Consider the following 9,303-nt stretch of genomic DNA (forward strand, 5'->3'; position numbering starts at 1 on the left):
CAGACATTGCCAAATGGAGGCCTAGTATGGAAGAACTCAGGGAAATTGATGCCCCATCTTCCCTCTCCTCCAGCCCACTTGTCTCTTGCCAGGTCCTCCCATTGGCCAAAACCTGCAAGAAACCAAGGCCAAGAGAGCCAGGTGGATGCTGTTCATAAAAGGTAGCCCCTAAGGCTCATTGCTGTGAGAAAGGGTGAGGACATATCTGCAGAGGTACCCAGAAAACTTCCAGCACCATGCCTCAGACCCAGCTCTTCCTAATCTTTACCAGGATATTCTCTACACAAACCTGAACTTTATTCACATCAAGGATGCAATGAGGACCCATTTCTGTTCTCTCTACAGAGCACAGATGTAACCTTACATAGAGGGGAGACTGAATTTTTAGCAAGACCTTTAGGCTGGCTTTTGTTGTTATCATATTTCTTCCATTTCCTTCATTTTCCATCTTTTTTTTAACATTGTTTTCTCAATTCACTTTGCCCACCTCCCTGAACAGCCACTGTGTTGTGTTTGTTATTGGTCCTTGAATTTATATGATTCTTTGTAAGAATGTAATTATGCTTTGTAAGCAAAGCTATCATGGTAGTTCATTTTATCAATTTACCTGGGCTGAAAGGTCTGCACAGGTGACCAAACGTTATTCTGGGCGTGTGTGTGTGTTTCTGGGTGACATTAACACTGAAGTCAATGGACTGAGTATAGCAGACGGCCATCCCTGCTGCGTGTGGATACACCCAACCCATCAAAGATCTCAACAGAACAACAACAAAAATGACCATTCCGTGCCTAGAAAGGGAATTCCTCCTGCCTGATAGCCTGGGGTCAGTTTTTCCTACCTTGGGATTTGAACTGAAACATTGTGCTTCCTGTTCATTGATCCTGTTGGTATTCAGACTGGAGCTATACCATTGGCTCTCCAGATCCTCAGGTCTACAGACTCTGATGAGAACCATGCCCTGTTATCTCCTGAGTCTCCACTTGCCAGCTACAGATTTTGCAACTTATCAGTTTCCATAATCAGGTTAGCCAGTTCCTATAACACACACACTTACACACACACACATATAAAAGATGTGTGCATGCATTTATAGACATATATAGACATATAAATAAATAGCTCCTACTGATTCTACTTCTCTGGTGAACCCTGGCCAAGATGGGTATCTGCAATTTACCAGAATTCTGTTGTACTACGGAACAGATTCTCTTGACTTTGTAACTCAGCACTCTATTCATAAGATCCATTCATGTTGTGTACACATGACTAACTACTGCCAACTACAGTTCCACAGTTAGCACTCATTCATCTTGCTTATCCATTCCTTCAAGGATGAAAACCCAGGAGGTTTCCATCTCCCTGGTCCCACAAAGTACTCCATGAGCATCCTTTGCTTGTATCCTTGAGGACAGATATGGGAAGTGTTCCCCAGCTGTGTGCTCAGGGCTGGTCTCCTGGGTCACAAGGAGTCTTACCCTGCATCTCCTGAACACAGGGACTGGTCTCTATTTAAATGTTGCTCAACCCAACAGTGCTTGGGTCTTACTGTGCTCTTTTTCTCTAAAGGGTTTCTTCCCAGAGGGGAGGAGACATGATTTTGGATGGTTGAAGCTCACACTGAACTCCTGATGCTTGTAACCACCATATATGCCATTTGCATGTTAGAGATGAGCAGACTGGGAGATTAGAAGTTCCCTGAGATATACTCAGGGGTGCCCAGTGTCCTATGCTCCATTTCCACACAGAGGAAATCACATACGCATTACCATGGTCTACTGGGAAATCCAAGTGATAGGTTTATATCTAAACAACAAAAATCGTAATACCTGACATTGCTGTTGGGAAATGTCCATGCAGAGAGTTTTGTTTGTTTCTATGGAGACAGAGAGAAAAAGAGTTCCCTTCTCCTGGTTCTCTCCCTGTTACAGATTGAATGGGACTTGACTTGGCTCCTCAAATTCATGCAAATAATTTACACCCCTAAAGTCTCATGCTAGCAGTTTATGGATTAATACAAATGGCTGATAAGGTAGGGTAGACTTGAACTGATTATGGTGGCTAGGAGGCTGGCCATCTGGGAGTTCTTTAAGCAGCTGGGGCTTGCCTCTGGGAGGCAGTTCTCAAGACAGGATCGCTTATTGAAGCTGAGTCCAGCCTAGCTTGTCTCTCAGCTTCCTGACACACCAGGAGATCATTCCTCCACACACACTCAGTCACTGCCAGCTTCTACCAGAGGCCAGATTAGTAGAACGACCCATTCTTGAACTACAACCCTCCAAACCTTTCCCTTCCCAAGAAACTCTCAGATATTTTAGTGAAAGTAACAATAACTGAATAACATACCCCCCAAATTCCTAGGAGCTGGGAACTCAATCCAGGTCCCCCACATGGGTGACAGTGAGTTAACTTCTTGAGCCATCACCTGCTGCCTCCCAGGGTGCACATTAGCAGGAAATAGAATTAGGAGCAGAGTCAGGACATACATGCAGGCACTCTACCATGGAGTGTTTGCTTGTAAATAGAATTCACCCTGCTATAGTTCTTTGGAACACCCTCCATGCTCTCCTGATTGCACCCAGTGTCCCATCCCTGCTACCCCTCAGTCTTCTCTGTATCTCCACTAGGGAGAATGTGAGATCTGATCCCAGCCCTCGCTGTCCGCACAGGCCCCCTTTAACCGCTCAGGAAGTACACCAGGAACAGCTCAATTCCAGCTCCCAAGAACACTTCTGCACCCTGCTTTCATGCTCATGGCACCCCACTTTGGCTGCAGAATCTCAAGTCTCTTCACTTCCTCCCCCTAATCCTTTGAAAGTAAGCACACTCTCAGGGATTCTTATAACATCTCAGACTCTGGGGCTTTAAGAAATCATCTTTTCAAACTAACCACCTGAAGCAGGGATGCTGTCCACGGCTCTCAGACAGCCGGCCCCCTTCTTTGCCTGGAGAACATCTCACTTCTCCATTTCCCTTTCGAGAGACTCCTACCTCACCTCGGGGAAGTGCCAGCCCTGTTCCATGTGCAAATTACTTTTTTCACCTACTCTGCTTTGTGCAGCTCACATCTCCAGGGCTACACAGACTGATAAGAAGGCTCCCCCTGCCTCCCAATGGCTCTGTGAGCTCTACCAGACATCACTGACTCTTCTCCAGGAAAATAATCCAACCCCTGCCACCTCCTTTCATAAGTACACTTAGATAGGGGATAGTTCCATCTTTACCCTTAAGCCTTCCTCTGGAATGAGGACTGCTGAGCTCTAGAAAACAACTCGGGAATTTCTGCCACTATTCAGGGCAAGGTTAGGAGCTAAAAGAGCCCTTCACCACCCCTTAAAGAACACTGGGTCAGTGTTCTCATATCCCTCTCATTCCATGGATGCTACAGATTCCAGAAAGACCATTGCAGAAGGACTATAAAATGGGACCTACACATACACACACACACACACACACACACACACAAAGAAAGGGCTCTGGAATCAGAGATTCCAGCCAGGACTACATTAAGGAGAAACAAAATCTAAAATTCAAGAAAGTCAGGCCAGGCACAGCCTCCCTGCAAAGCGGAGAGACACACAAATCAAAAGGCTGAGAGAGAGGAGCAGAGTCCCAGGAATGGTGGGACACTACAATTCCTGACCACAGCAAGAGGAGCCGCTTCTGCCAAGGGGTTAGTTGTTTCCTTAGCTATGGCCAGGAAGAATGAAGGAAGTTAAAGTCTGGCCCCGTGCCTTCAGGAAGGAACCTCAGCAGTCACAGGTTGCATGGCAAAGAAGAGGCATCCAGGTAACCCCACCTCTGCCTCGCCCTCTCTCCAGCCAGCTGGAGACAACTAATATCTCATAAAGAGCTTGCTTTGCTTTCAGACGTCTACCCTGGGGTCTCACAAAGAAAGGGGTTAGTGTCTGGAAGGAAAGAGAGGGGATGACTTTCTTCATGTGTGTCAGCATGCGCATACTGGATGGAATGGATTAACCCAAGGAGGCCCGTGAACACATACACAGGAAAATGGCTGGAGAGCAGGAAGCGTAGCCTAGGATCAAGGAAGACTGCACCTTGTTCTACATAGGGTCAAGCTGGCCTTCCTAGATAGGCCATTTCAAGGCCCCCTGAGGTCAAGTTGAACTGTAGAAGCCTGATGCCACTTCAAACTGTAGGGAAAGAAATGTATTTATAAAACAATAATCATGTTTGCAATTCCTTGGAAAAATGTACTTACTGGTAAATATAACTATATTGTACCAACCCTTCTGAAAGAAAGCTGAGAATGGATGCAGCCACAGATTTTTAGAAATTTTAGATTATGGCTGGCGCTGCAGCTCAATAGGCTAATCCTCCACCTGCCGCGCCGGCACACTGGGTTCTAGTCCCGGTTGGGGTGCCAGATTCTGTCCCAGTTGCTCCTCTTCCAGGCCAGCTCTCTGCTATGGCCAGGGAGTGCAGTGAAGAATGGCCCAAGTCCTTGGGCCCTGCACCCCATGGGAGATCAGGAGAAGCACCTGGCTCCTGCCTTCAGATCAGCGTGGTGCACCAGCAGTGGCGCGCCAGCCACAGCAGCCATTGGAGGGTGAACCAACAGCAAAAGGAAGACCTTTCTCTCTATCTCTCTCACTGTCCACTCTGCCTGTCAAAAAAATAAATAAATAAATAAAAAGAAATTTTTGATTAACATGTAATATTTGTACTGTTTCCCTGGGTAACATCTTTTTTTAAAGATCTATTTATTTATTTGAAAGGCAGGCAGAGCTACAGACAGAGGGAGAGACACAGAGAGAGGTCTTTCATTCACTGGTTCACTCCCCAAATGGCCACAATGTCCAGAGCTGTGCCGATCCAAAGCCAAGAGTCAGGAGCTTCTTCAGAGTCTCCCATGTGAGTTCAGGGACCCAAGAACTTGGGCTATCTTCCACTGCTTTCCAAGGCCATTAGCAGGGAACTGGATCAGAAGAGGAGCAGTCAGGACTCAAACTGGTGCCCATATGGGATGCCAGCACTGTAGGCAGAATCTTAACCTATTATACCACAGCACCAGCCCAACAGCACAATATTTCAACAAATATTACTATTTCAACAAATCACATACTTTGCTTTTACATTTCATTATATTTTCAGAGTTTTTAATTCACAGCACCAGAAGCAGAAATGGCACTGCCCCCTTCCCAAATGACCACCTCATTTCTAATGAGCCATGCCAACACCAACACTAAGGTCCTTGGTAACTGGCTTAACATAATCTCATATTCAGAGCCTGGCAGCCTTTTGTGCCTTCTCTAGACTAAAGCAGGGGACCCCTGGACGGTCTTTTCTTAAACAACCTAGAGGATTTACAAATGAATTCACAGTTTAACAGACTTCCACGCCTAGCTAGCTGGCTCATGCCTTCCCCACCTCTGGGGCTCATAAGAATTCCCAGTAGGGAGTGGACCATGGCCAATGGTGCTGTGTACCTGCCCCAGCTATCGCTCACACTTAGAGGCAGCCCCCACCTCACCCCTACACCTGCTTGGTTCATTCTCAGGAAGCTTCAGAGAAGTCAAAAATAGCTGCTCATCAGAAGAGGCTCTGGCCCCCTGCTTGAGTCTGAAAACCTTTGAGAATGGCCTTTCAGCTTCAAAGCCCCCATGGGGGGCAAAGCTTCAGAGCAGGGCAGTGCTAGCCTTTGATGCACTGGTGTTTTTAAAGAAGTGGTCTTAACCTTTTCTAGGTCACAGACCCCCCCTGGAAACCCTATGAAAGCTAGGGAGTCACATGGTACAGAAATCCACGAGCTTAGTGAAAACATCGCAGGCAATTTCAGGGGACTGTAGGCGCTCTGAGTGCCATCACGGACCTCTGAGCTAGAAGCCCAGCTACAGTATCATAGCCAAGATGTTCACATCAAGGCCTCCCTTCCAGGCCTTCTTTGAAGGGCCCTGAGAAATGACACTTTTGACCTATTCCTCAGTATTTTTACTTCCCTCCATTTCTCAGGGCTGTGCTACATTCATCCAGCGATCAAGGGCTGCCATTCAACAGGCGGACATGATTGGGGTTGTATTGTCAATTTGGAGTCAGCATATCCCCATTCTGGTTGGCAGGTGCTCACATCCCATTGACTTATTTGAATAGTATCCCTGCATTCCCCATTTGCTCATCCATCTATAGATTCTTCAAACCAACCACTTTTCATTCCCAATCATTGCAACAAAAAACTTCCATGTTCTAGGAACCGTTCCATACTCAGGGACTGAGAGACAACAGGAAAAAAAAGCCAGAGATTCTCTGTGTTCGTGTCATTTATGTTTGTATGAAAGAATGGACAAATAAAACAGCAACTGTAAGGTAAGGGAATAAATGCCTGACACAAGATTGGGACATTTTAAAGACATAGGCAGGAGAAATTTAACCCAGATTTTGGGCAGGGGAGTATAACTGCTTCTAAAAAAAATACGTAGAGCTGGGAACAACAGCTTTTTAAGCAGGAGTTACCCATACACAGCATGAGCAGAGGAGTAGATGAAAGAATGTACAATTGTCCAGAGACTTGAGCTTTATCCTAAGGGCAATGGAGAGTAACTCAGGGTTTTAAGCAGGATACTAATGATCAGATTTGAATCTCCCAAAGCTCGCTCCAGATCTCCAGAGGGTGGAAGGGATTGGAGGAGTGAAGACTAAAGACGGGAAGTGAATCTGAAGATTCTCAAAGTTGTTGCAGATGGTGGCCTGGGCTGGATTTTGGCAGCAGGGGTGGAAGAAAGGCGGTGATGTGGGAAGTGTGGAGGGTGGGAGAGTAAGACTCAGTGATTGGCTGAGTGGGGAGCAGGGTGCCAAGGAAGAAGGAGTAGCCAAGCATATTGTCCTGGTTTCTGATTTGGCACCACGGTGGCTGGGTGTGCCCCTTACAGGAATGATGGGATAGAATCAGACTTAGTAGGGAGACTGGATGATAAGATAAATGCAACTCTGGGTAGGTTGAGCTTGAGGCACCTGCACGACCTTCAAGCAGAAGCAGTCAGCAGCCAATCGGGCCCAAAATGCACACAAGTTGGAGCCTGGCAACGTGGGCTTCGGAGACGTCGGTGTACACACGGCCATCCAAGCCTGGAGTCGAATGCACAGAGATTCTCGAAGAGGGAAATGCCACAACCGCTCCAGGAGACAACTTGGAGGTGTGAGTAAGCTCTCTGTAGCTGTCACTACACTTGGGAGCACGCGTGACTTTCATTGTGGGAGCCACGTTGCTAGATGTCCTGCCGCATCGGAAATAACCCCACACAAAGAATCCTTCTCCATCCTGTGCACCTCTGCCACTGTTTATAATCGCCTGAGCTTGGATTCTGACTCCGAATAAAGGCAAATATTCTTACATTGCTTTAATATACCTTGGATTCTCTTAAAAGACCAGGATCAGGTGAGGTGACGGAAGATCTCTCCGTAAAGAGGATTCCCACATTCCTGTCTCCAGACAAGACTTCTCAGATCCTGACTTCCACCTGCTCAAATCTCTGCTCGGATGTCTGGCAAGCAGCTCAAACCCCCATGGGACGAAACTGCCCTGCTGGCCCCTCCTCCCACAGCACCTGCTCCATTCAATCTTCCACAGAGAGCGACTTCAAAGCCCCAAACCTCCTAAGTCATCTTCTGTTTCCATCTTTAAATCTATTTATTTGCAAGTCTGCTCGTTCACTCCCCAGATGCCACAACAGCTGGGGATGAGCTAGGATGAAGTTGGGATCTGGGACGCAATCCAACTGCCACACTGGGGGCAAGGACCCGATTTCTTGGTTCATCACCAGCTCCCTCCCACCGTGTGCATTAGCAGAAACTAGAATCAGGACTGGAGCCAGGACTTAAAGGAGGTCTGACTTGGTACACAGTTGTCCCAATTGGTGTCTGAACTCCTAGGTCAAATACTTATCACTCTTATCATCTACAATTCCTCTTCCTTTCTGCCCACGTATACTAGTTCCTACCCCAGACTCTTCCCACCTGGCTCCGTCGCCATACCATCCTCCCTTCCCGGCCACCAGGATTTCTGGCCTGGTTTACTGCAATTGGACCTAACCGGTCTCCCCACTGCCACTCAGCAGAAGACAGAGTGCTGCCACTCACACCTAAGTGGGGTCACACTCCCCCTGTGCTGACCCCTCCAGGAGCTCCCATTTAGACAGAGCAGCAGCCTACCAGGCCCTCCACAGAGCCCCCGAGGGCCCCCTCACTGTTCTGATCTCCCCTTTACTCACCCTGAGTTTGCTCCTGTCGCTCCCCGTCTTCGTGGAGGAACGACACAGGACCCTGCGTTGTTCTTTCGCCTGCTCAGCCCTCCCCGGGTTTGCTGCTGGTTCTTCCCGGGTTGGCTACCGACGCTTCCACCTCCGTGGAAGGGCGGTTCCCCCTGCCAATTTCCCCTCTTCCGCGGGGGAGCAGCACACCGCCGGCCGGCTCTCTCGGGGGCTGCTCAGATGTTATCCCGATGTTCCCCTTAGATGTTCCTGGTGCATGTTGTCTCTCTCCTCCTTTATAGTCCTCTTCCACCAATCCCAACTCGCTACCCACACGCCGAGTATGCTGCTCTCCTCCAATCAGGAGCAGGTCCTGCAGTTTATTGGTTGAACTAGAGGCAGCTGAGTAGAAGCTGTTTCTTCCTCTCCCAGCGCCATATTGTGGGAGAGCAGATGCATAGAATAAGTCTTAATTCCAGTAACTTAGTCTAGTCCGAGTTGTTCCCAGTTGCTCTCCACAGCTCCCACCAGTCACAGCGGCCTTCTTACTCCCCACTGACACAAACTTGCCAAGCACACTCCCGAATTCAGCTTTGTACGGCCAATTCCTCTGCCTGGAGCACTGTGTCTTCACCCACCCAAGTGGCTAACTGCCCCATCCTCATGTGACAGCCCAGAGCTCAACTTCTCCAAAAGTTCAGCCCTGAGGTCCATTTCTCACATTGCAGTTCCCTTCCGGGCATCATTTCTAGTCCCTGCACCCAACTGCATTTTCCCCGCAGGTCGTCTCACTTCTAACACAGTGTTTCAAGCCTCCTTCTGTCATCTGTCCAACCAAGTAGATGTAAGTTCCATGGCAACAGGGGCCTTTGTTTTGTCCATTTCTACTTCTGAAGTATCTAAAGTACAGCAAATACGGGGGGCTCTAAGATATTTATTGAATAAATCAATGCATGAGCGGTGGTAAAAATGATGCCTTAAGTCGACATTCATTCATCCCAACTATTGATTCCCACCTCAATTACATGAGACACTTTCTCCTTGATATTGAATACCAAGCTTAGCATTCAGAATTTTTTTAAAAAGCAATACTTCCTTTCT

General features: G+C 47.8%; 1 long non-coding RNA gene across 16 annotated transcripts in view; it reads right to left on the bottom strand.

The window, feature by feature from the left end:
* LOC138844427 (uncharacterized) overlaps nucleotides 1-8,558 on the bottom strand; it is a 204,726-nt gene extending 196,168 nt beyond the window's left edge. For 5 of the 16 annotated variants that reach the window (XR_016216312.1, XR_016216309.1, XR_016216307.1 and 2 more), the window contains exon 1: nucleotides 8,224-8,555. This is a non-coding gene — a long non-coding RNA (uncharacterized LOC138844427). Of the gene's footprint in view, nucleotides 1-8,223 lie in introns of all 16 variants that reach the window. The other 11 variants (XR_016216311.1, XR_016216314.1, XR_016216313.1 and 8 more) reach the window with 7 other exon arrangements.
* Nucleotides 8,559-9,303: the final 745 nt, after the last annotated feature.

The sequence above is a fragment of the Oryctolagus cuniculus genome, chromosome 11, assembly GCF_051225735.1.
Source record: "Oryctolagus cuniculus isolate XC-2025 breed Fujian yellow rabbit chromosome 11, ASM5122573v1, whole genome shotgun sequence".
NCBI classification, from domain to species: domain Eukaryota; kingdom Metazoa; phylum Chordata; class Mammalia; order Lagomorpha; family Leporidae; genus Oryctolagus; species Oryctolagus cuniculus.